A 25,718-nucleotide genomic window follows, 5' to 3' on the forward strand; every position below is an offset into this window, starting at 1 on the left:
GGAGGCCCCAAGGAACAAAACCAGAGCCCGTGGAATTATACTAGAGTCTGAGGAACAAAACCAGAGCCCGAGGAAAAAAACCAGAGCCCGAGGAAGACAACCAGAGCTAGAGGAGCAAAACCACAGCTCGAAGAACAAAACCAGCGGCCAACGAAAGAAACCAGAGCCCGAGGAATGAAACCAGAGCCCGAGGAACAAAATCAGATCGCGAAGAACAAAAGGAGGCCCCGAGGAACAAAGCCAGAGCGCAGGCAACAAAACCAGCCCTCGAGGAAGAAAACCAGAGCCCGACGAAGAAAACAAGAGCCCGAGGAAGACAACCAGAGCTAGAGGAGCAAAACCACAGCTCGAGGAACAAAACCACAGCCCGAGGAAAGAAACCAGAGCCCGAGGAAGAAAACCAGAGCCCGAGGAACAAAACCAGATCCCGAAGAAAAAAAAGGAGGGCCCGAGGAATAAAACCAGATCCCGAGGAACAAAACCAGCCCTCGAGGAAGAAAAGCAGAGCCCGAGGAAGAAAACCAGAGCCCGAGGAAGACAACCAGAGCTAGAGGAGCAAAACCACAGCTCTAGGAACAAAACGAGCTCCCGAGGAAAGAAACCAGAGCCCGAGGAACAAAACCAGATCCCGAGGAAAAAAACCAGATCGCGAAGAACAAAAGGAGGCCCCGAGGAACAAAACCAGAGCCCGTGGAATTATACTAGAGTCTGAGGAACAAAACCAGAGCCCGAGGAAAAAAACCAGAGCCCGAGGAAGACAACCAGAGCTAGAGGAGCAAAACCACAGCTCTAGGAACAAAACGAGCTCCCGAGGAAAGAAACCAGAGCCCGAGGAACAAAACCAGATCCCGAGGAACAAAACCAGATCCCGAAGAAAAAAAAGGAGGGCCCGAGGAATAAAACCAGATCCCGAGGAACAAAACCAGCCCTCGAGGAAGAAAAGCAGAGCCCGAGGAAGAAAAGCAGAGCCCGAGGAAGACAACCAGAGCTAGAGGAGCAAAACCACAGCTCTAGGAACAAAACGAGCTCCCGAGGAAAGAAACCAGAGCCCGAGGAACAAAACCAGATCCCGAGGAACAAAACCAGATCGCGAAGAAGAAAAGGAGGCCCCGAGCAACAAAACCAGAGCCCGTGGAATTATACTAGAGTCTGAGGAACAAAACCAGAGCCCGAGGAAAAAAACCAGAGCCCGAGGAAGACAACGAGAGCTAGAGGAGCAAAACCACAGCTCGAAGAACAAAACCAGCGGCCAACGAAAGAAACCAGAGCCCGAGGAATGAAACCAGAGCCCGAGGAACAAAATCAGATCGCGAAGAACAAAAGGAGGCCCCGAGGAACAAAGCCAGAGCGCAGGCAACAAAACCAGCCCTCGAGGAAGAAAACCAGAGCCCGACGAAGAAAACAAGAGCCCGAGGAAGACAACCAGAGCTAGAGGAGCAAAACCACAGCTCGAGGAACAAAACCAGAGCCCGAGGAAAGAAACCAGAGCCCGAGGAAGAAAACCAGAGCCCGAGGAACAAAACCAGATCCCGAAGAAAAAAAAGGAGGGCCCGAGGAATAAAACCAGATCCCGAGGAACAAAACCAGCCCTCGAGGAAGAAAAGCAGAGCCCGAGGAAGAAAACCAGAGCCCGAGGAAGACAACCAGAGCTAGAGGAGCAAAACCACAGCTCTAGGAACAAAACGAGCTCCCGAGGAAAGAAACCAGAGCCCGAGGAACAAAACCAGATCCCGAGGAAAAAAACGAGATCGCGAAGAACAAAAGGAGGCCCCGAGGAACAAAACCAGAGCCCGTGGAATTATACTAGAGTCTGAGGAACAAAACCAGAGCCCGAGGAAAAAAACCAGAGCCCGAGGAAGACAACCAGAGCTAGAGGAGCAAAATCACAGCTCGAAGAACAAAACCAGCGGCCAACGAAAGAAACCAGAGCCCGAGGAACGAAACCAGAGCCCGAGGAACAAAATCAGATCGCGAAGAACAAAAGGAGGCCCCGAGGAACAAAGCCAGAGCCCAGGCAACAAAACCAGCCCTCGAGGAAGAAAACCAGAGCCCGAGGAAGAAAACCAGAGCCCGAGGAAGACAACCAGAGCTAGAGGAGCAAAACCACAGCTCGAGGAACAAAACCAGAGCCCGAGGAAAGAAACCAGAGCCCGAGGAAGAAAACCAGAGCCCGAGGAACAAAACCAGATCCCGAAGAAAAAAAAGGAGGGCCCGAGGAATAAAACCAGATCCCGAGGAACAAAACCAGCCCTCGAGGAAGAAAAGCAGAGCCCGAGGAAGAAAACCAGAGCCCGAGGAAGACAACCAGAGCTAGAGGAGCAAAACCACAGCTCTAGGAACAAAACGAGCTCCCGAGGAAAGAAACCAGAGCCCGAGGAACAAAACCAGATCCCGAGGAACAAAACCAGATCGCGAAGAAGAAAAGGAGGCCCCGAGGAACAAAACCAGAGCCCGTGGAATTATACTAGAGTCTGAGGAACAAAACCAGAGCCCGAGGAAAAATACCAGAGCCCGAGGAAGACAACGAGAGCTAGAGGAGCAAAACCACAGCTCGAGGAACAAAACAAGCGGCCAACGAAAGAAACCAGAGCCCGAGGAACGAAACCAGATCCCGAGGAACAAAACCAGATCGCGAAGAAGAAAAGGAGGCCCCGAGGAACAAAACCAGAGCCCGTGGAATTATACTAGAGTCTGAGGAAGAAAACCAGAGCCCGAGGAAAAAAAACAGAGCCTGAGGAACAAAACCAGAGCCAATGGAACTAAACCAGAGCTCGAGGAACAAAACCAGAACCCGAGAAATTAAACCAGAGCCCGAGGAAGAAAACCAGAACCCGAGGAACAAAACCAGAGACCGAGGAAAAAATGGTGGGCCTGAGGAACAAAACGAGACCCGTGGATCCAAACCAGAGCCCGAGGAGCTAAAGCAGAGCTGGAAGAACAAAACCAGAGCCCGGGGAACAAAACCAGCCCTCGAGGAAGAAAACCAGAGCCCGAGGAAGACAACCAGAGCTAGAGGAGTAAAACCACAGCTCGAGGAACAAAACCAGAGCCCGAGGAAGACAACCAGAGCCCGAGGAACAAAAACAGGTCCCGAAGAACAAAAGGAGGGCCCGAGGAATAAAACCAGAGCCCGAGGAACAAAACCAGATCCCGAGGAACAAAACCAGATCGCGAAGAACAAAAGGAGGCCCCAAGGAACAAAACCAGAGCCCGTGGAATTATACTAGAGTCCGAGGAACAAAACCAGAGCCCGAGGAAAAAAACCAGAGCCTGAGGAACAGAACCAGAGCCAATGGAACTAAAACAGAGCTCGAGGAACAAAACCAGAACCCGAGAAATTAAACCAGAGCCCGAGGAAGAACACCAGAAGCCGAGGAACAAAACCAGAGCCCGAGGAAAAAATGGTGGGCCCGAGGAACAAAACGAGTCTCGTGGAACTAAACCAGAGCCCGAGGAGCTAAAGCAGAGCTGGAAGAACAAAACCAGAGCCCGGGCAACAAAACCAGCCCTCGAGGAAGAAAACCAGAGCCCGAGGAAGAAAAACAGAGCCCGAGGAAGACAATGAGAGCTAGAGGAGCAAAACCACAGCTCGAGGAACAAAACCAGCGCCCAACGAAAGAAACCAGAGCCCGAGGAACGAAACCAGAGCCCGAGGAACAAAATCAGATCCCGAAGAACAAAAGGAGGCCCCGAGGAACAAAACCAGAGCCCAGGCAACAAAACCAGCCCTCGAGGAAGAAAACCAGAGCCCGAGGAAGAAAACCAGAGCCCGAGGAAGATAACCAGAGCTAGAGGAGCAAAACCACAGCTCGAGGAACAAAACCAGAGCCCAACGAAAGAAACCAGAGCCCAAGGAAGAAAACCTGAGCCCGAGGAACAAAACCAGATCCCGAAGAACAAAAGGAGGGCCCGAGGAAGAAAACCAGAGCCCGAGGAACAAAACTAGCCCTCGAGGAAGAAAACCAGAGCCCGAGGAAGAAAACCAGAGCCCGAGGAAGACAACCAGAGCTAGAGGAGCAAAACCACAGCTCGAGGAACAAAACCAGAGCCCGAGGAAAGAAACTAGAGCCCAAGGAAGAAAACCAGAGCCCGACGAACAAAACCAGATCCCGAAGAACAAAAGGAGGGCCCGAGGAATAAAACCAGAGCCCGAGGAACAAAACTAGCCCTCGAGGAAGAAAACCAGAGCCCGAGGAAGAAAACCAGAGCCCGAGGAAGACAACCAGAGCTAGAGGAGCAAAACCACAGCTCGAGGAACAAAACCAGCGCCCAACGAAAGAAACCAGAGCCCGAAGAACGAAACCAGAGCCCGAGGAACAAAATCAGATCGCGAAGAACAAAAGGAGGCCCCGAGGAACAAAGCCAGAGCCCAGGCAACAAAACCAGCCCTCGAGGAAGAAAACCAGAGCCCGACGAAGAAAACCAGAGCCCGAGGAAGACAACCAGAGCTAGAGGAGCAAAACCACAGCTCGAGGAACAAAACCAGTGCCCAACGAAAGAAACCAGAGCCCGAGGAACGAAATCAGATCCCGAGGAACAAAACCAGATCGCGAAGAAGAAAAGGAGGCCCCGAGGAACAAAACCAGAGCCCGTGGAATTATACTAGAGTCTGAGGAAGAAAACCAGAGCCCGAGGAAAAAAAACAGAGCCTGAGGAAGAAAACCAGAGCCAATGGAACTAAACCAGAGCTCGAGGAACAAAACCAGAACCCGAGAAATTAAACCAGAGCCCGAGGAAGAAAACCAGAACCCGAGGAACAAAACCAGAGACCGAGGAAAAAATGGTGGGCCTGAGGAACAAAACGAGACCCGTGGACCCAAACCAGAGCCCGAGGAGCTAAAGCAGAGCTGGAAGAACAAAACCAGAGCCCGGGGAACAAAACCAGCCCTCGAGGAAGAAAACCAGAGCCCGAGGAAGACAACCAGAGCTAGAGTAGTAAAACCACAGCTAGAGGAACAAAACCAGAGCCCGAGGAAGACAACCAGAGCACGAGGAACAAGAACAGGTCCCGAAGAACAAAAGGAGGGCCCGAGGAATAAAACCAGAGCCCGAGGAACAAAACCAGATCCCGAGGAACAAAACCAGATCGCGAAGAACAAAAGGAGGCCCCAAGGAACAAAACCAGAGCCCGTGGAATTATACTAGAGTCCGAGGAACAAAACCAGAGCCCGAGGAAAAAAACCAGAGCCTGAGGAACAGAACCAGAGCCAATGGAACTAAACCAGAGCTCGAGGAACAAAACCAGAACCCGAGAAATTAAACCACAGCCCGAGGAAGAACACCAGAAGCCGAGGAACAAAACCAGAGCCCGAGGAAGAAATGGTGGGTCCGAGGAACAAAACGAGTCCCGTGGAACTAAACCAGAGCCCGAGGAGCTAAAGCAGAGCTGGAAGAACAAAACCAGAGCCCGGGCAACAAAACCAGCCCTTGAGGAAGAAAACCAGAGCCCGAGGAAGAAAACCAGAGCCCGAGGAAGACAACGAGAGCTAGAGGAGCAAAACCACAGCTCGAGGAACAAAACCAGTGCCCAACGAAAGAAACCAGAGCCCGAAGAACGAAACCAGAGCCCGAGGAACAAAATCAGATCCCGAAGAACAAAAGGAGGCCCCGAGGAACAAAACCAGAGCCCAGGCAACAAAACCAGCCCTCGAGGAAGAAAACCAGAGCCCGAGGAAGAAAACCAGAGCCCGAGGAAGATAACCAGAGCTAGAGGAGCAAAACCACAGCTCGAGGAACAAAACCAGAGCCCAACGAAAGAAACCAGAGCCCAAGGAAGAAAACCTGAGCCCGAGGAACAAAACCAGATCCCGAAGAACAAAAGGAGGGCCCGAGGAATAAAACCAGAGCCCGAGGAACAAAACTAGCGCTCGAGGAAGAAAACCAGAGCCCGAGGAAGAAAACCAGAGCCCGAGGAAGACAACCAGAGCTAGAGGAGCAAAACCACAGCTCGAGGAACAAAACCAGAGCCCGAGGAAAGAAACTAGAGCCCAAGGAAGAAAACCAGAGCCGGACGAACAAAACGAGATCCTGAAGAACAAAAGGAGGGCCCGAGGAATAAAACCAGATCCCGAGGAACAAAACTAGCCCTCGAGGAAGAAAACCAGAGCCCGAGGAAGAAAACCAGAGCCCGAGGAAGACAACCAGAGCTAGAGGAGCAAAACCACAGCTCGAGGAACAAAACCAGCGCCCAACGAAAGAAACCAGAGCCCGAAGAACAAAACCAGAGCCCGAGGAACAAAATCAGATCGCGAAGAACAAAAGGAGGCCCCGAGGAACAAAGCCAGAGCCCAGGCAACAAAACCAGCCCTCGAGGAAGAAAACCAGAGCCCGACGAAGAAAACCAGAGCCCGAGGAAGACAACCAGAGCTAGAGGAGCAAAACCACAGCTCGAGGAACAAAACCAGAGCCCGAGGAAAGAAACCAGAGCCCGAGGAAGAAAACCAGAGCCCGAGGAACAAAACCAGATCCCGAAGAAAAAAAAGGAGGGCCCGAGGAATAAAACCAGATCCCGAGGAACAAAACCAGCCCTCGAGGAAGAAAAGCAGAGCCCGAGGAAGAAAACCAGAGTCCGAGGAAGACAGCCAGAGCTAGAGGAGCAAAACCACAGCTCGAGGAACAAAACGAGCTCCCGAGGAAAGAAACCAGAGCCCGAGGAACAAAACCAGATCCCGAGGAACAAAACCAGATCGCGAAGAACAAAAGGAGGCCCCGAGCAACAAAACCAGAGCCCGTGGAATTATACTAGAATCTGAGGAACAAAACCAGAGCCCGAGGAAAAAAACCAGAGCCCGAGGAAGACAACCAGAGCTAGAGGAGCAAAACCACAGCTCGAAGAACAAAACCAGCGGCCAACGAAAGAAACCAGAGCCCGAGGAACGAAACCAGAGCCCGAGGAACAAAATCAGATCGCGAAGAACAAAAGGAGGCCCCGAGGAACAAAGCCAGAGCCCAGGCAACAAAACCAGCCCTCGAGGAAGAAAACCAGAGCCCGACGAAGAAAACCAGAGCCCGAGGAAGACAACCAGAGCTAGAGGAGCAAAACCACAGCTCGAGGAACAAAACCAGAGCCCGAGGAAAGAAACCAGAGCCCGAGGAAGAAAACCAGAGCCCGAGGAACAAAACCAGATCCCGAAGAAAAAAAAGGAGGGCCCGAGGAATAAAACCAGATCCCGAGGAACAAAACCAGCCCTCGAGGAAGAAAAGCAGAGCCCGAGGAAGAAAACCAGAGCCCGAGGAAGACAACCAGAGCTAGAGGAGCAAAACCACAGCTCGAGGAACAAAACGAGCTCCCGAGGAAAGAAACCAGAGCCCGAGGAACAAAACCAGATCCCGGTGAACAAAACCAGATCGCGAAGAACAAAAGGAGGCCCCGAGGAACAAAACCAGAGCCCGTGGAATTATACTAGAGTCTGAGGAACAAAACCAGAGCCCGAGGAAAAAAACCAGAGCCCGAGGAAGACAACGAGAGCTAGAGGAGCAAAACCACAGCTCGAGGAACAAAACCAGCGGCCAACGAAAGAAACCAGAGCCCGAGGAATGAAACCAGATCCCGAGGAACAAAACCAGATCGCGAAGAAGAAAAGGAGGCCCCGAGGAACAAAACCAGAGCCCGTGGAATTATACTAGAGTCTGAGGAAGAAAACCAGAGCCCGAGGAAAAAAAACAGAGCCTGAGGAACAAAACCAGAGCCAATGGAAGTAAACCAGAGCTCGAGGAACAAAACCAGAACCCGAGAAATTAAACCAGAGCCCGAGGAAGAAAACCAGAACCCGAGGAACAAAACCAGAGACCGAGGAAAAAATGGTGGGCCTGAGGAACAAAACGAGACCCGTGGACCCAAACCAGAGCCCGAGGAGCTAAAGCAGAGCTGGAAGAACAAAACCAGAGCCCGGGGAACAAAACCAGCCCTCGAGGAAGAAAACCAGAGCCCGAGGAAGACAACCAGAGCTAGAGGAGTAAAACCACAGCTCGAGGAACAAAACCAGAGCCCGAGGAAGACAACCAGAGCCCGAGGAACAAAAACAGGTCCTGAAGAACAAAAGGAGGGCCCGAGGAATAAAACCAGAGCCCGAGGAACAAAACCAGCCCTCGAGGAAGAAAAGCAGAGCCAGAGGAAGAAAACCAGAGCCCGAAGAACAAAAGGAGGGCCCAAGGAATAAAACCAGACCCCAAGAAACAAAACTAGCCCTCGAGGAAGAAAAGCAGAGCCCGAGGAAGACAACGAGAGCTAGAGGAGCAAAACCACAGCTCGAGGAACAAAACGAGCTCCCGAGGAAAGAAACCAGAGCCCGAGGAAGAAAATCAGATCCCGAGGAACAAAACCAGATCGCAAAGAACAAAAGGAGGCCCCAAGGAACAAAACCAGAGGCCGTGGAATTATACTAGAGTCCGAGGAACAAAACCAGAGCCCGAGGAAAAAAAACAGAGCCTGAGGAACAAAACCAGAGCGAATGGAACTAAACCAGAGCCCGGGGAACAAAACCAGCCCTCGAGGAAGAAAACCAGAGCGCGAGGAAGAAAACCAGAACCCGAGGAAGACAACCAGAGGCCAAGGAACAAAAACAGGTCCCGAAGAACAAAAGGAGGGTCCGAGGAAGAAAACGAGACACCGAGGAACAAAACCAGCCCTCGAGGAAGAAAACCAGAGCCCGAGGAAGACAACCAGAGCTAGAGGAGCAAAACCACAGCTCGAGGAACAAAACCAGAGCCCGAGGAAAGAAACCAGAGCCCGAGGAAGAAAACCAGAGCCCGAGGAACAAAACCAGATCCCGAAGAACAAAAGGAGGGCCCGAGGAATAAAACCAGACCCCGAGGAACAAAACTAGCCCTCGAGGAAGAAAAGCAGAGCCCGAGGAAGAAAACCAGAGCCCGAGGAAGACAACCAGAGGTAGAGGAGCAAAACCACAGCTCGAGGAACAAAACGAGCTCCCGAGGAAAGAGACCAGAGCCCGAGGAACAAAACCAGATCCCGAGGAACAAAACCAGATCGCGAAGAACAAAAGGAGGCCCCGAGGAACAAAACCAGAGCCCGTGGAATTATACTAGAGTCCGAGGAACAAAACCAGAGCCCGAGGAAAAAAAACAGAGCCTGAGGAAGAAAACCAGAGCCAATGGAACTAAAAGAGAGCTCGAGGAACAGAACCAGAACCCGAGAAATTAAACCAGAACCCCAGGAACAAAACCAGAACCCCAGGAACAAAACCAGAGACGGAGGATCAAATGGTGGGCCTGAGGAACAAAACGTGGACCCAAACCAGAGCCCGAGGAGCTAAAGCAGAACTGGAAGAACAAAACCAGAGCCCGGGGAACAAAACCAGCCCTCGAGGAAGAAAACCAGAGCCCGAGGAACAAAACCAGATCCCGAAGAACAAAAGGAGGGCCCAAGGAATAAAACGAGACCCCGAGGAACAAAACTAGCATTCGAGGAAGAAAAGCAGAGACCGAGGAAGAAAACCAGAGCCCGAGGAATGAAACCAGAGCCCGAGGAATGAAACCACAGCCCGAGGAAGAAAACCAGAGCCCGAGGAACAAAACCAGATCCCGAAGAACAAAAGGATGGCCCGAGGAATAAAACCAGACCCCAAGGAACAAAACTAGCCCTCGAGGAAGAAAAGCAGAGCCGAGGAAGAAAAGCAGAGCCCGAGGAAGACAACCAGAGCTAGAGGAGCAAAACCACAGCTCGAGGAACAAAACGAGCTCCCGAGGAAAGAAACCAGAGCCCGAAGAACAAAACCAGATCCCGAGGAACAAAACCAGATCGCGAAGAACAAAAGGAGGCCCCAAGGAACAAAACCAGAGACCGTGGAATTATACTAGAGTCCAAGGAACAACACCAGAGCCCGAGGAAAAAAACCAGAGCCTGAGGAACAAAACCAGAGCCAATGGAACTAAATCAGAGCTTGAGGAACAAAACCAGAACCCGAGAAATTAAACCAGAGCCCGAGGAAGAAAACCAGAACCCGAGGAACAAAACCACAGACCGAGGAAGAAATGGTGGGCCCGAGGAACAAAACGAGACCCATGGACCCAAACCAGAGCCCGAGGAGCTAAAGCAGAGCTGGAAGAACAAAACCAGAGCCCGGGCAACAAAACCGGCCCTCGAGGAAGAAAACCAGAGTCCGAGGAAGACAATCAGAGCTAGAGGAGTAAAACCACAGCTCGAGGAACAAAACCAGAGCCCGAGGAAAGAAACCAGAGCCCGAGGAACAAAACCATATCCCGAGGAACAATACCAGATCGTGAAGAACAAAAGGAGGCCACGAGGAGCAAAACCAGAGCCCGTGGAATTATACTAGAGTCCGAGGAACAAAACCAGAGCCCGAGGAAAAAAAACAGAGCCTGAGGAACAAAACCAGAGCGAATGGAACTAAACCAGAGCCCGGGGAACAAAACCAGCCCTCGAGGAAGAAAACCAGAGCGCGAGGAAGAAAACCAGAGCCCGAGGAAGAAAACCAGAGCGCGAGGAAGACAACCAGAGCTAGAGGAGCAAAACCACAGCTCGAGGAACAAAACCAGAGCCCGAGGAAAGAAACCAGAGCCTGAGGAAAGAAACCAGATCCCGAGGAACAAAACCAGATCCTGAGGAACAAAACCAGATCCCGAAGAACAAAAGGAGGGCCCGAGGAAAAAAACCAGACCCCAAGAAACAAAACTAGCCCTCGAGGAAGAATACCAGAGCCCGAGGAAGAAAACCAGAACCCGAGGAAGACAACGAGAGCTAGAGGAGCAAAAACACAGCTCGAGGAACAAAACAAGCTCCCGAGGAAAGAAACCAGAGCCCGAGGAACAAAACCAGATCCCGAGGAACAAAACCAGATCGCGAAGAACAAAAGGAGGCCCCAAGGAACAAAACCAGAGCCCGTGGAATTATACTAGAGTCCGAGGAACAAAACCAGAGCCCGAGGAGAAAAAACAGAGCCTGAGGAACAAAACCAGAGCGAATGGAACTAAACCAGAGCCCGGGGAACAAAACCAGCCCTCGTGGAAGAAAACCAGAGCGCGAGGAAGAAAACCAGAGCCCGAGGAAGACAACCAGAGCCCAAGGAACAAAAACAGGTCCCGAAGAACAAAAGGAGGGTCCGAGGAAGAAAATGAGACCCCGAGGAACAAAACTAGCCCTCGAGGAAGAAAAGCAGAGCCCGAGGAAGACAACCAGAGCTAGAGGAGCAAAACCACAGCTCGAGGAACAAAACCAGAGCCCGAGGAAAGAAACCAGAGCCCGAGGAAGAAAACCAGAGCCCGAGGAACAAAACCAGATCCCAAAGAACAAAAGGAGGGCCCGAGGAATAAAACCAGACCCCGAGGAACAAAACTAGCCCTCGAGGAAGAAAAGCAGAGCCCAAGGAAGAAAAGCAGAGCCCGAGGAATGAAACCAGAGCCCGAGGAAGAAAACCCGAGCCCGAGGAACAAAACCAGATCCCGAAGAACAAAAGGAGGGCCCGAGGAATAAAACCAGACCCCGAGGAACAAAACTAGCCCTCGAGGAAGAAAAGCAGAGCCCGAGGAAGAAAACCAGAGCCCGAGGAAGACAACGAGAGCTAGAGGAGCAAAACCACAGCTCGAGGAACAAAACCAGAGCCCGAGGAAAGAAACCAGAGCCCAAGGAACAAAAACAGGTCCCGAAGAACAAAAGGAGGCCCCAAGGAACAAAACCAGAGCCCGTGGAATTATACTAGAGTCCGAGGAACAAAACCAGAGCCCGAGGAAAAAATCCAGAGCCTGAGGAACAAAACCAGAGCCAATGGAACTAAAAGAGAGCTTGAGGAACAAAACCAGAACCCGAGAAATTAAACCAGAGCCCGAGGAAGAAAACCAGAACCCGGGGAAAAAAACCAGAGACCGGGGAAGAAATGGTGGGCCCGAGGAAAAATACGAGACCCGTGGACCCAAACCAGAGGCCGAGGAGCTAAAGCAGAGCTGGAAGAAGAAAACCAGGGCCGGGGAACAAAACCAGCCGTCGAGGAAGAAAACCAGAGCCCGAGGAAGAAAACCAGAGCCCGAGGAAGACAACCAGAGCCCGAGGAAAGAAACCAGAGCCCGAGGAAGAAAACCAGAGCCCTAGGAACAAAACCAAATCGCGAAGAACAAAAGGAGGCCCCAAGGAACAAAACCAGAGCCCGTGGAATTATACTAGAGTCCGAGGAACAAAACCAGAGCCCAAGGAAAAAAAACAGAGCCTGAGGAAGAAAACCAGAGCCAATGGAAATAAAACAGAGCTCGAGGAACAAAACCAGAACCCGAGAAATAAAACCACAGCCCGAGGAAGAAAACCAGAACCCGAGGAACAAAACCAGAGACCGAGGAAGAAATGGTGGGCCCGAGGAAGAAAACGAGACCCGTGGACCCAAACCAGAGCCCGAGGAGCTAAAGCAGAGCTGGAAGAAGAAAACCAGAGCCCGGGGAACAAAACCAGCCCTCGAGGAAGAAAAGCAGAGCCCGAGGAAGAAAAGCAGAGCCCGAGGAAGACAACCAGAGCTAGAGGAGCAAAACCACAGCTCGAGGAACAAAACCAGAGCCCGAGGAAGACAACCAGAGCCCGAGGAAAGAAACCAGAGCCCGAGGAAGAAAACCAGAGCCCTAGGAACAAAACCAGATCGCGAAGAACAAAAGGAGGCCCCAAGGAACAAAACCAGAGCCCGTGGAATTATACTAGAGTCCGAGGAACAAAACCAGAGCCCAAGGAAAAAAAACAGAGCCTGAGGAAGAAAACCAGAGCCAATGGAAATAAAACAGAGCTCGAGGAACAAAACCAGAACCCGAGAAATAAAACCACAGCCCGAGGAAGAAAACCAGAACCCGAGGAACAAAACCAGAGACCGAGGAAGAAATGGTGGGCCCGAGGAACAAAACGAGACCCGTGGACCCAAACCAGAGGCCGAGGAGCTAAAGCAGAGCTGGAAGAAGAAAACCAGGGCCGGGGAACAAAACCAGCCGTCGAGGAAGAAAACCAGAGCGCGAGGAAGAAAACCAGAGCCCGAGGAAGACAACCAGAGCCCGAGGAAAGAAACCAGAGCCCGAGGAAGAAAACCAGAGCCCGAGGAACAAAACCAGATCCCGAAGAACAAAAGGAGGGCCCGAGGAATAAAACCAGACCCCGAGGAACAAAACTAGCCCTCGAGGAAGAAAAGCAGAGCCCGAGGAAGAAAAGCAGAGCCCGAGGAAGACAACCAGAGCTAGAGGAGCAAAACCACAGCTCGAGGAAAAAAACGAGCTCCCGAGGAAAGAAACCAGAGCCCGAAGAACAAAATCAGATCCCGAGGAACAAAACCAGATCGCGAAGAACAAAAGGAGGCCCCGAGGAACAAAACCAGAGACCGTGGAATTATACTAGAGTCCAAGGAACAACACCAGAGCCCGAGGAAAAAAACCAGAGCCTGAGGAACAAAACCAGAGCCAATGGAACTAAATCAGAGCTTGAGGAACAAAACCAGAACCCGAGAAATTAAACCAGAGCCCGAGGAAGAAAACCAGAACCCGAGGAACAAAACCACAGACCGAGGAAGAAATGGTGGGCCCGAGGAACAAAACGAGACCCATGGACCCAAACAAACAAAACGAGACCCCGAGGAACGAAACTAGCCCTCGAGGAAGAAAACCAGAGCCCGAGGAAGACAACCAGAGCTAGAGGAGCAAAACCACAGCTCGAGGAACAAAACGAGCTCCCGAGGAAAGAAACCAGAGCCCGAGGAAGAAAACCAGAGCCCGAGGAACAAAACCAGATCCCGAAGAACAAAAGGAGGGCCTGAGGAAAAAAACCAGAGCCCGAGGAAGAAAACTAGCCCTCGAGGAAGAAAACCAGAGCCCGAGGAAGACAACCAGAGCTAGAGGAGCAAAACCACAGCTCGAGGAACAAAACCAGAGCCCGAGGAAAGAAACCAGAGCCCGAGGAACAAAAACAGGTCCCGAAGAAGAAAAGGAGGGTCCGAGGAAAAAAACGAGACCCCAAGGAACAAAACTAGCCCTCGAGGAAGAAAAGCAGAGCCCGAGGAAGTAAACCAGAGCCCGAGGAAGACAACGAGAGCTAGAGGAGCAAAACCACAGCTCGAGGAACAAAACGAGCTCCCGAGGAAAGAAACCAGAGCCCGAGGAACAAAACCAGATCCCGAGGAACAAAACCAGATCGCGAAGAACAAAAGGAGGCCCCAAGGAACAAAACCAGAGCCCGTGGAATTATACTAGAGTCCGAGGAACAACACCAGAGCCCGAGGAAAAAAACCAGAGCCTGAGGAACAAAAGCAGAGCCCGTGGAACTAAACCAGAGCCCGGGGAACAAAACCAGAGGCCGAGAAAAAAAAGCAGGGGCAGAGGAACAAAGAAAGAGTCCGAGGAACAATACCAGAGCCCGAGGAAGAAAACCAGAGCCCGAGGAACAAAACCAGAGACCGAGGAAGAAATGGTGGGCCTGAGGAACAAAACGACACCCGCGGACCCAAACCAGAGCCCGAGGAGCTAAAGCAGAGCTGGAAGAACAAAACCAGAGCCCGGGGAACAAAACCAGCCCTCGAGGAAGAAAAGCAGAGCCCGAGGAAGAAAACCAGAGCCCGAAGAAGACAACCAGAGCTAGAGGAGCAAAACCACAGCTCGAGGAACAAAACCAGAGCCCGAAGAAAGAAACCAGAGCCTGAGGAACAAAACCAGATCCCGAGGAACAAAACCAGATCGTGAAGAACAAAAGGAGGCCCCGAGGAGCAAAACCAGAGCCCGTGGAATTATACTAGAGTCCGAGGAACAAAACCAGAGCCCGAGGAAAAAAAACAGAGCCTGAGGAACAAAACCAGAGCGAATGGAACTAAACCAGAGCCCGGGGAACAAAACCAGCCCTCGAGGAAGAAAACCAGAGCCCGAGGAAGACAACCAGAGCTAGAGGAGCAAAACCACAGCTCGAGGAACAAAACCAGAGCCCGAGGAAAGAAACCAGAGCCTGAGGAAAGAAACCAGATCCCGAGGAAAAAAACCAAATCCTGAGGAACAAAACCAGATCCCGAAGAACAAAAGGAGGTCCCGAGGAAAAAAACCAGAGCCCGAGGAAAAAAACTAGCCCTCGAGGAAGAAAACCAGAGCCCGAGGAAGACAACCAGAGCTAGAGGAGCAAAACCACAGCTCGAGGAACAAAACCAGAGCCCGAGGAAAGAAACCAGAGCCCAAGGAACAAAAACAGGTCCCGAAGAACAAAAGGAGGGCCCGAGGAAAAAAACCAGAGCCCGAGGAAAAAAACTAGCCCTCGAGGAAGAAAACCAGAGCCCGAGGAAGACAACGAGAGCTAGAGGAGCAAAACCACAGCTCGAGGAACAAAACGAGCTCCCGAGGAAAGAAACCAGAGCCCGAGGAAGAAAACCAGAGCCCGAGGAACAAAACCAGATCCCGAAGAACAAAAGGAGGGCCCAAGGAATAAAACCAGACCCCAAGAAACAAAACTAGCCCTCGAGGAAGAATACCAGAGCCCGAGGAAGAAAACCAGAGCCCGAGGAAGACAACGAGAGCTAGAGGAGCAAAACCACAGCTCGAGGAACAAAACAAGCTCCCGAGGAAAGAAACCAGAGCCCGAGGAACAAAACCAGATCCCGAGGAACAAAACCAGATCGCGAAGAACAAAAGGAGGCCCCAAGGAACAAAACCAGAGCCCGTGGAATTATACTAGAGTCCGAGGAACAAAACCAGAGCCCGAGGAAAAAAAACAGAGCCTGAGGAACAAAACCAGAGCGAATGGAACTAAACCAGAGCCCGGGGAACAAAACCAGCCCTCGTGGAAGAAAACCAGAGCGCGAGGAAGAAAACCAGAGCCCGAGGAAGACAACCAGAGCCCAAGGAACAAAAACAGGTCCCGAAGAACAAAAGGAGGGTCCGAGGAAGAAAACGAGACCCCGAGGAACAAAACTAGCCCTCGAGGAAGAAAAGCAGAGCCCGAGGAAGAAAAGCAGAGCCCGAGGAATGAAACCAGAGCCCGAGGAAGAAAACCAGAGCCCGAGGAACAAAACCAGATCCCGAAGAACAGAAGGAGGGCCCGAGGAATAAAACCAGATCCCGAGGAACAAAACTAGCCCTCGAGGAAGAAAAGCAGAGCCCGAGGAAGAAAACCAGAGTCCGAGGAAGACATCCAGAGCTAGAGGAGCAAAACCACAGCTCGAGGAACAAAACGAGCTCCCGAGGAAAGAAACCAGAGCCCGAGGAACAAAACCAGATCCCGAGAAATTAAACCAGAGCCCGAGGAAGAAAACCAGAACCCGGGGAAAAAAACCAGAGACCGAGGAAGAAATGGTGGGCCCGAGGAACAAAACGAGACCCGTGGACCCAAACCAGAGCCCAAGGAGTTAAAGCAGAGCTGGAAGAAGAAAACCAGAGACCGGGGAACAAAACCAGCCCTCGAGGAAGAAAACCAGAGCCCGAGGAAGAAAACCAGAGCCCGAGGAAGACAACCAGAGCCCGAGGAAAGAAACCAGAGCCCGAGGAAGAAAACCAGAGCCCGAGGAACAAAACCAGATCGCGAAGAACAAAAGGAGGCCCCAAGGAACAAAACCAGAGCCCGTGGAATTATACTAGAGTCCGAGGAACAAAACCAGAGCCCAAGGAAAAAAAACAGAGCCTGAGGAAGAAAACCAGAGCCAATGGAACTAAAACAGAGCTCGAGGAACAAAACCAGAACCCGAGAAATTAAACCAGAGCCCGAGGAAGAAAACCAGAACCCGAGGAACAAAACCAGAGACCGAGGAAGAAATGGTGGGCCCGAGGAACAAAACGAGACCCGTGGACCCAAACCAGAGCCCGAGGAGCTAAAGCAGAGCTGGAAGAAGAAAACCAGAGCCCGGGGAACAAAACCAGCCCTCGAGGAAGAAAACCAGAGGCCGAGGAAGAAAACCAGGGCCCGAGGAACAAAACCAGATCCCGAAGAACAAAAGGAGGGCCTGAGGAAAAAAACCAGAGTCCGAGGAAGACATCCAGAGCTATAGGAGCAAAACCACAGCTCGAGGAACAAAACGAGCTCCCGAGGAAAGAAACCAGAGCCCGAGGAACAAAACCAGATCCCGAGAAATTAAACCAGAGCCCGAGGAAGAAAACCAGAACCCGGGGAAAAAAACCAGAGACCGAGGAAGAAATGGTGGGCCCGAGGAACAAAACGAGACCCGTGGACCCAAACCAGAGCCCGAGGAGCTAAAGCAGAGCTGGAAGAAGAAAACCAGAGCCCGGGGAACAAAACCAGCCCTCGAGGAAGAAAACCAGAGCCCGAGGAAGAAAACCAGAGCCCGAGGAAGACAACCAGAGCCCGAGGAAAGAAACCAGAGCCCGAGGAAGAAAACCAGAGCCCGAGGAACAAAACCAGATCGCGAAGAACAAAAGGAGGCCCCAAGGAACAAAACCAGAGCCCGTGGAATTATACTACAGTCCGAGGAACAAAACCAGAGCCCAAGGAAAAAAAACAGAGCCTGAGGAAGAAAACCAGAGCCAATGGAACTAAAACAGAGCTTGAGGAACAAAACCAGAACCCGAGAAATTAAACCAGAGCCCGAGGAAGAAAACCAGAACCCGAGGAACAAAACCAGAGACCGAGGAAGAAATGGTGGGCCCGAGGAACAAAACGAGACCCGTGGACCCAAACCAGAGCCCGAGGAGCTAAAGCAGAGCTGGAAGAAGAAAACCAGAGCCCGGGCAACAAAACCAGCCCTCGAGGAAGAAAACCAGAGCCCGAGGAACAAAACCAGAGCCCGAGGAACAAAACCAGATCCCGAAGAACAAAAGGAGGGCCTGAGGAAAAAAACCAGAGCCCGAGGAAGAAAACTAGCCCTCGAGGAAGAAAACCAGAGCCCGAGGAAGACAACCAGAGCTAGAGGAGCAAAACCACAGCTCGAGGAACAAAACCAGAGCCCGAGGAAAGAAACCAGAGCCCGAGGAACAAAAACAGGTCCCGAAGAAGAAAAGGAGGGTCCGAGGAAAAAAATGAGACCCCGAGGAACAAAACTAGCCCTCGAGGAAGAAAAGCAGAGCCCGAGGAAGTAAACCAGAGCCCGAGGAAGACAACGAGAGCTAGAGGAGCAAAACCACAGCTCGAGGAACAAAACGAGCTCCCGAGGAAAGAAACCAGAGCCCGAGGAAGAAAACCAGATCCCGAGGAACAAAACCAGATCGCGAAGAACAAAAGGAGGCCCCAAGGAACAAAACCAGAGCCCGTGGAATTATACTAGAGTCCGAGGAACAACACCAGAGCCCGAGGAAAACAACCAGAGCCTGAGGAACAAAAGCAGAGCCCGTGGAACTAAACCAGAGCCCGGGGAACAAAACCAGAGGCCGAGAAAAAAAAGCAGGGGCAGAGGAACAAAGAAAGAGTCCGAGGAACAATACCAGAGCCCGAGGAAGAAAACCAGAGCCCGAGGAACAAAACCAGAGACCGAGGAAGAAATGGTGGGCCTGAGGAACAAAACGACACCCGTGGACCCAAACCAGAGCCCGAGGAGCTAAAGCAGAGCTGGAAGAACAAAACCAGAGCCCGGGGAACAAAACCAGCCCTCGAGGAAGAAAAGCAGAGCCCGAGGAAGAAAACCAGAGCCCAAGGAAGACAACCAGAGCTAGAGGAGCAAAACCACAGCTCGAGGAACAAAACAAGCTCCCGAGGAAAGAAACCAGAGCCCGAGGAACGAAACCAGATCCCGAGGAACAAAACCAGATCGCGAAGAATAAAAAGGAGGCCCCGAGGAGCAAAACCAGAGCCCGTGGAATTATACTAGAGTCCGAGGAACAAAACCAGAGCGCGAGGAAAAAAAACAGAGCCTGAGGAACAAAACCAGAGCGAATGGAACTAAACCAGAGCCCGGGGAACAAAACCAGCCCTCGAGGAAGAAAACCAGAGCGCGAGGAAGAAAACCAGAGCCCGAGGAAGACAACCAGAGCCCAAGGAACAAAAACAGGTCCGAAGAACAAAAGGAGGGTCCGAGGAAGAAAACGAGACCCCGAGGAAGAAAACTAGCCCTCGAGGAAGAAAACCAGAGCCCGAGGAAGACAACCAGAGCTAGAGGAGCAAAACCACAGCTCGAGGAACAAAACCAGAGCCCGAGGAAAGAAACCAGAGCCCGAGGAAGAAAACCAGATCCCGAGGAACAAAACCAGATACCGAAGAACAAAAGGAGGGCCCGAGGAATAAAACCAGATCCCGAGGAACAAAACTAGCCCTCGAGGAAGAAAAGCAGAGCCCGAGGAAGAAAACCAGAGCCCGAGGAAGACAACCAGAGCTAGAGGAGCAAAACCACAGATCGAGGAACAAAAGGAGCTCCCGAGGAAAGAAACCAGAGCCCGAGGAACAAAACCAGATCCCGAGGAAAACAACCAGATCGCGAAGAACAAAAGGAGGCCCCAAGGAACAAAACCTGAGACCGTGGAATTATACTAGAGTCCAAGGAACAACACCAGAGCCCGAGGAAAAAAACCAGAGCCTGAGGAACAAAACCAGAGCCAATGGAACTAAATCAGAGCTTGAGGAACAAAACCAGAACCCGAGAAATTAAACCAGAGCCCGAGGAAGAAAACCAGAACCCGAGGAACAAAACCACAGACCGAGGAAGAAATGGTGGGCCCGAGGAACATAACGAGACCCATGGACCCAAACCAGAGCCCGAGGAGCTAAAGCAGAGCTGGAAGAAGAAAACCAGAGCCCGGGCAACAAAACCGGCCCTCGAGGAAGAAAACCAGAGTCCGAGGAAGACAATCAGAGCTAGAGGAGCAAAAGCACAGCTCGAGGAACAAAACCAGAGCCCGAGGAAAGAAACCAGAGCCCAAGGAACAAAAGCAGGTCCCGAAGAACAAAAGGAGGGTCCGAGGAATAAAACGAGACCCCGAGGAACGAAACTAGCCCTCGAGGAAGAAAACCAGAGCCCGAGGAAGACAACGAGAGCTAGAGGAGCAAAACCACAGCTCGAGTAACAAAACGAGCTCCCGAGGAAAGAAACCAGAGCCCGAGGAAGAAAACCAGAGCCCGAGGAACAAAACCAGATCCCGAAGAACAAAAGGAGGGCCTGAGGAAAAAAACCAGAGCCCGAGGAAGAAAACTAGCCCTCGAGGAAGAAAACCAGAGCCCGAGGAAGACAATCAGAGCTAGAGGAGCAAAACCACAGCTCGAGGAACAAAACCAGAGCCCGAGGAAAGAAACCAGAGCCCGAGGAACAAAAACAGGTCCTGAAGAAGAAAAGGAGGGTCCGAGGAAAAAAACGAGACCCCAAGGAACAAAACTAGCCCTCGAGGAAGAAAAGCAGAGCCCGAGGAAGTAAACCAGAGCCCGAGGAAGACAACGAGAGCTAGAGGAGCAAAACCACAGCTCGAGGAACAAAACGAGCTCCCGAGGAAAGAAACCAGAGCCCGAGGAACAAAACTAGATCCCGAGGAACAAAACCAGATCGCGAAGAACAAAAGGAGGCCCCGAGGAACAAAACCAGAGCCCGTGGAATTATACTAGAGTCCGAGGAACAAAACCAGAGCCCAAGGAAAAAAAACAGAGCCTGAGGAACAAAACCAGAGCCAATGGAAATAAAACAGAGCTTGAGGAACAAAACCAGAACCCGAGAAATTAAACCAGAGCCCGAGGAAGAAAACCAGAACCCGGGGAAAAAAACCAGAGACCGAGGAAGAAATGGTGGGCCCGAGGAACAAAACGAGACCCGTGGACCCAAACCAGAGCCCGAGGAGCTAAAGCAGAGCTGGAAGAAGAAAACCAGAGCCCGGGCAACAAAACCAGCCCTCGAGGAAGAAAACCAGAGCCCGAGGAACAAAACCAGAGCCCGAGGAACAAAACCAGATCCCGAAGAACAAAAGGAGGGCCTGACGAAAAAAACCAGAGCCCGAGGAAGAAAACTAGCCCTCGAGGAAGAAAACCAGAGCCCGAGGAAGACAACCAGAGCTAGAGGAGCAAAACCACAGCTCGAGGAACAAAACCAGAGCCCGAGGAAAGAAACCAGAGCCCGAGGAACAAAAACAGGTCCCGAAGAAGAAAAGGAGGGTCCGAGGAAAAAAATGAGACCCCGAGGAACAAAACTAGCCCTCGAGGAAGAAAAGCAGAGCCCGAGGAAGTAAACCAGAGCCCGAGGAAGACAACGAGAGCTAGAGGAGCAAAACCACAGCTCGAGGAACAAAACGAGCTCCCGAGGAAAGAAACCAGAGCCCGAGGAAGAAAACCAGATCCCGAGGAACAAAACCAGATCGCGAAGAACAAAAGGAGGCCCCAAGGAACAAAACCAGAGCCCGTGGAATTATACTAGAGTCCGAGGAACAACACCAGAGCCCGAGGAAAACAACCAGAGCCTGAGGAACAAAAGCAGAGCCCGTGGAACTAAACCAGAGCCCGGGGAACAAAACCAGAGGCCGAGAAAAAAAAGCAGGGGCAGAGGAACAAAGAAAGAGTCCGAGGAACAATACCAGAGCCCGAGGAAGAAAACCAGAGCCCGAGGAACAAAACCAGAGACCGAGGAAGAAATGGTGGGCCTGAGGAACAAAACGACACCCGTGGACCCAAACCAGAGCCCGAGGAGCTAAAGCAGAGCTGGAAGAACAAAACCAGAGCCCGGGGAACAAAACCAGCCCTCGAGGAAGAAAAGCAGAGCCCGAGGAAGAAAACCAGAGCCCAAGGAAGACAACCAGAGCTAGAGGAGCAAAACCACAGCTCGAGGAACAAAACAAGCTCCCGAGGAAAGAAACCAGAGCCCGAGGAACGAAACCAGATCCCGAGGAACAAAACCAGATCGCGAAGAATAAAAAGGAGGCCCCGAGGAGCAAAACCAGAGCCCGTGGAATTATACTAGAGTCCGAGGAACAAAACCAGAGCGCGAGGAAAAAAAACAGAGCCTGAGGAACAAAACCAGAGCGAATGGAACTAAACCAGAGCCCGGGGAACAAAACCAGCCCTCGAGGAAGAAAACCAGAGCGCGAGGAAGAAAACCAGAGCCCGAGGAAGACAACCAGAGCCCAAGGAACAAAAACAGGTCCCGAAGAACAAAAGGAGGGTCCGAGGAAGAAAACGAGACCCCGAGGAAGAAAACTAGCCCTCGAGGAAGAAAACCAGAGCCCGAGGAAGACAACCAGAGCTAGAGGAGCAAAACCACAGCTCGAGGAACAAAACCAGAGCCCGAGGAAAGAAACCAGAGCCCGAGGAAGAAAACCAGATCCCGAGGAACAAAACCAGATACCGAAGAACAAAAGGAGGGCCCGAGGAATAAAACCAGATCCCGAGGAACAAAACTAGCCCTCGAGGAAGAAAAGCAGAGCCCGAGGAAGAAAACCAGAGTCCGAGGAAGACAACCAGAGCTAGAGGAGCAAAACCACAGATCGAGGAACAAAAGGAGCTCCCGAGGAAAGAAACCAGAGCCCGAGGAACAAAACCAGATCCCGAGGAAAACAACCAGATCGCGAAGAACAAAAGGAGGCCCCAAGGAACAAAACCTGAGACCGTGGAATTATACTAGAGTCCAAGGAACAACACCAGAGCCCGAGGAAAAAAACCAGAGCCTGAGGAACAAAACCAGAGCCAATGGAACTAAATCAGAGCTTGAGGAACAAAACCAGAACCCGAGAAATTAAACCAGAGCCCGAGGAAGAAAACCAGAACCCGAGGAACAAAACCACAGACCGAGGAAGAAATGGTGGGCCCGAGGAACATAACGAGACCCATGGACCCAAACCAGAGCCCGAGGAGCTAAAGCAGAGCTGGAAGAAGAAAACCAGAGCCCGGGCAACAAAACCGGCCCTCGAGGAAGAAAACCAGAGTCCGAGGAAGACAATCAGAGCTAGAGGAGCAAAAGCACAGCTCGAGGAACAAAACCAGAGCCCGAGGAAAGAAACCAGAGCCCAAGGAACAAAAGCAGGTCCCGAAGAACAAAAGGAGGGTCCGAGGAATAAAACGAGACCCCGAGGAACGAAACTAGCCCTCGAGGAAGAAAACCAGAGCCCGAGGAAGACAACGAGAGCTAGAGGAGCAAAACCACAGCTCGAGTAACAAAACGAGCTCCCGAGGAAAGAAACCAGAGCCCGAGGAAGAAAACCAGAGCCCGAGGAACAAAACCAGATCCCGAAGAACAAAAGGAGGGCCTGAGGAAAAAAACCAGAGCCCGAGGAAGAAAACTAGCCCTCGAGGAAGAAAACCAGAGCCCGAGGAAGACAATCAGAGCTAGAGGAGCAAAACCACAGCTCGAGGAACAAAACCAGAGCCCGAGGAAAGAAACCAGAGCCCGAGGAACAAAAACAGGTCCTGAAGAAGAAAAGGAGGGTCCGAGGAAAAAAACGAGACCCCAAGGAACAAAACTAGCCCTCGAGGAAGAAAAGCAGAGCCCGAGGAAGTAAACCAGAGCCCGAGGAAGACAACGAGAGCTAGAGGAGCAAAACCACAGCTCGAGGAACAAAACGAGCTCCCGAGGAAAGAAACCAGAGCCCGAGGAACAAAACTAGATCCCGAGGAACAAAACCAGATCGCGAAGAACAAAAGGAGGCCCCGAGGAACAAAACCAGAGCCCGTGGAATTATACTAGAGTCCGAGGAACAAAACCAGAGCCCGGGGGAAAAAAACAGAGCCTGAGGAACAAAACCAGAGCGAATGGAACTAAACCAGAGCCCGGGGAACAAAACCAGCCCTCGAGGAAGAAAACCAGAGCGCGAGGAAGAAAACCAGAGCCCGAGGAAGACAACCAGAGCCCGAGGAACAAAACCAGATCCCGAAGAACAAAAGGAGGGCCCGAGGAATAAAACCAGACCCCGAGGAACAAAACTAGCTCTCGAGGAAGAAAAGCAGAGCCCGAGGAAGACAACCAGAGCTAGAGGAGCAAAACCACAGCTCGAGGAACAAAACCAGAGCCCGAGGAAAGAAACCAGAGCCCGAGGAAGAAAACCAGAGCCCGAGGAACAAAACCAGATCCCGAAGAACAAAAGGAGGGCCCGAGGAATAAAACCAGATCCCGAGGAAAAAAACTAGCCCTCGAGGAAGAAAAGCAGAGCCCGAGGAATAAAACCAGAGTCTGAGGAAGACAACCAGAGCTAGAGGAGCAAAACCACAGCTCGAGGAACAAAACGAGCTCCCGAGGAAAGAAACCAGAGCCCGAGGAACAAAACCAGATCCCGAGGAACAAAACCAGATTGCGAAGAACAAAAGGAGGCCCCAAGGAACAAAACCAGAGACCGTGGAATTATACTAGAGTCCAAGGAACAACACCAGAGCCCGAGGAAAAAAACCAGAGCCTGAGGAACAAAGCCAGAGCCAATGGAACTAAATCAGAGCTTGAGGAACAAAACCAGAACCCGAGAAATTAAACCAGAGCCCGAGGAAGAAAACCAGAACCCGAGGAACAAAACCACAGACCAAGGAAGAAATGGTGGGCCCGAGGAACAAAACGAGACCCATGGACCCAAACCAGAGCCCGAGGAGCTAAAGCAGAGCTGGAAGAACAAAACCAGAGCCCGGGCAACAAAACCGGCCCTCGAGGAAGAAAACCAGAGTCCGAGGAAGACAATCAGAGCTAGAGGAGCAAAACCACAGCTCGAGGAACAAAACCAGAGCCCGAGGAAAGAAACCAGAGCCCGAGGAACAAAACCAGATCCCGAAGAACAAAAGGAGGGTCCGAGGAAGAAAACGAGACCCCGAGGAACGAAACTAGCCCTCGAGGAAGAAAACCAGAGCCCGAGGAAGACAACGAGAGCTAGAGGAGCAAAACCACAGCTAGAGGAACAAAACGAGCTCCCGAGGAAAGAAACCAGAGCCCGAGGAAGACAACCAGAGCCCGAGGAACAAAACCAGATCCCGAAGAACAAAAGGAGGGCCCGAGGAAAAATCGAGACCCCAAGAAACAAAACTAGCCCTCGAGGAAGAAAAGCAGAGCCCGAGGAAGTAAACCAGAGCCCGAGGAAGACAACCAGAGCTAGAGGAGCAAAACCACAGCTCGAGGAACAAAACGAGCTCCCGAGGAAAGAAACCAGAGCCCGAGGAAGAAAACCAGATCCCGAGGAACAAAACCAGATCGCGAAGAACAAAAGGAGGCCCCAAGGAACAAAACCAGAGCCCGTGGAATTATACTAGAGTCCGAGGAACAACACCAGAGCCCGAGGAAAAAAACCAGAGCCTGAGGAACAAAAGCAGAGCCCGTGGAACTAAACCAGAGCCCGGGGAACAAAACCAGAGGCCGAGAAAAAAAAGCAGGGGCAGAGGAACAAAAAAAGAGGCCGAGGAACAATACCAGAGCCCGAGGAAGAAAACCAGAGCCCGAGGAACAAAACCAGAGACCGAGGAAGAAATGGTGGGCCTGAGGAACAAAACGACACCCGTGGACCCAAACCAGAGCCCGAGGAGCTAAAGCAGAGCTAGAAGAACAAAACCAGAGCCCGGGGAACAAAACCAGCCCTCGAGGAAGAAAAGCAGAGCCCGAGGAAGAAAACCAGAGCCCGAGGAAGACAACCAGAGCTAGAGGAGCAAAACCACAGCTCGAGGAAGAAAACCAGAGCCCGAGGAAAGAAACCAGAGCCTGAGGAAAGAAACCAGATCCCGAGGAACAAAACCAGATCCTGAGGAACAAAACCAGATCCCGAAGAACAAAAGGAGGGCCCGAGGAAAAAAACCAGAGCCCGAGGAAAAAAACTAGCCCTCGAGGAAGAAAACCAGAGCCCGAGGAAGACAACCAGAGCTAGAGGAGGAAAACCACAGCTCGAGGAACAAAACCAGAGCCCGAGGAAAGAAACCAGAGCCCAAGGAACAAAAACAGGTCCCGAAGAAC

Source organism: Calonectris borealis, unplaced genomic scaffold (assembly GCF_964195595.1).
Source record: "Calonectris borealis unplaced genomic scaffold, bCalBor7.hap1.2 HAP1_SCAFFOLD_39, whole genome shotgun sequence".
Lineage (NCBI taxonomy): Eukaryota > Metazoa > Chordata > Aves > Procellariiformes > Procellariidae > Calonectris > Calonectris borealis.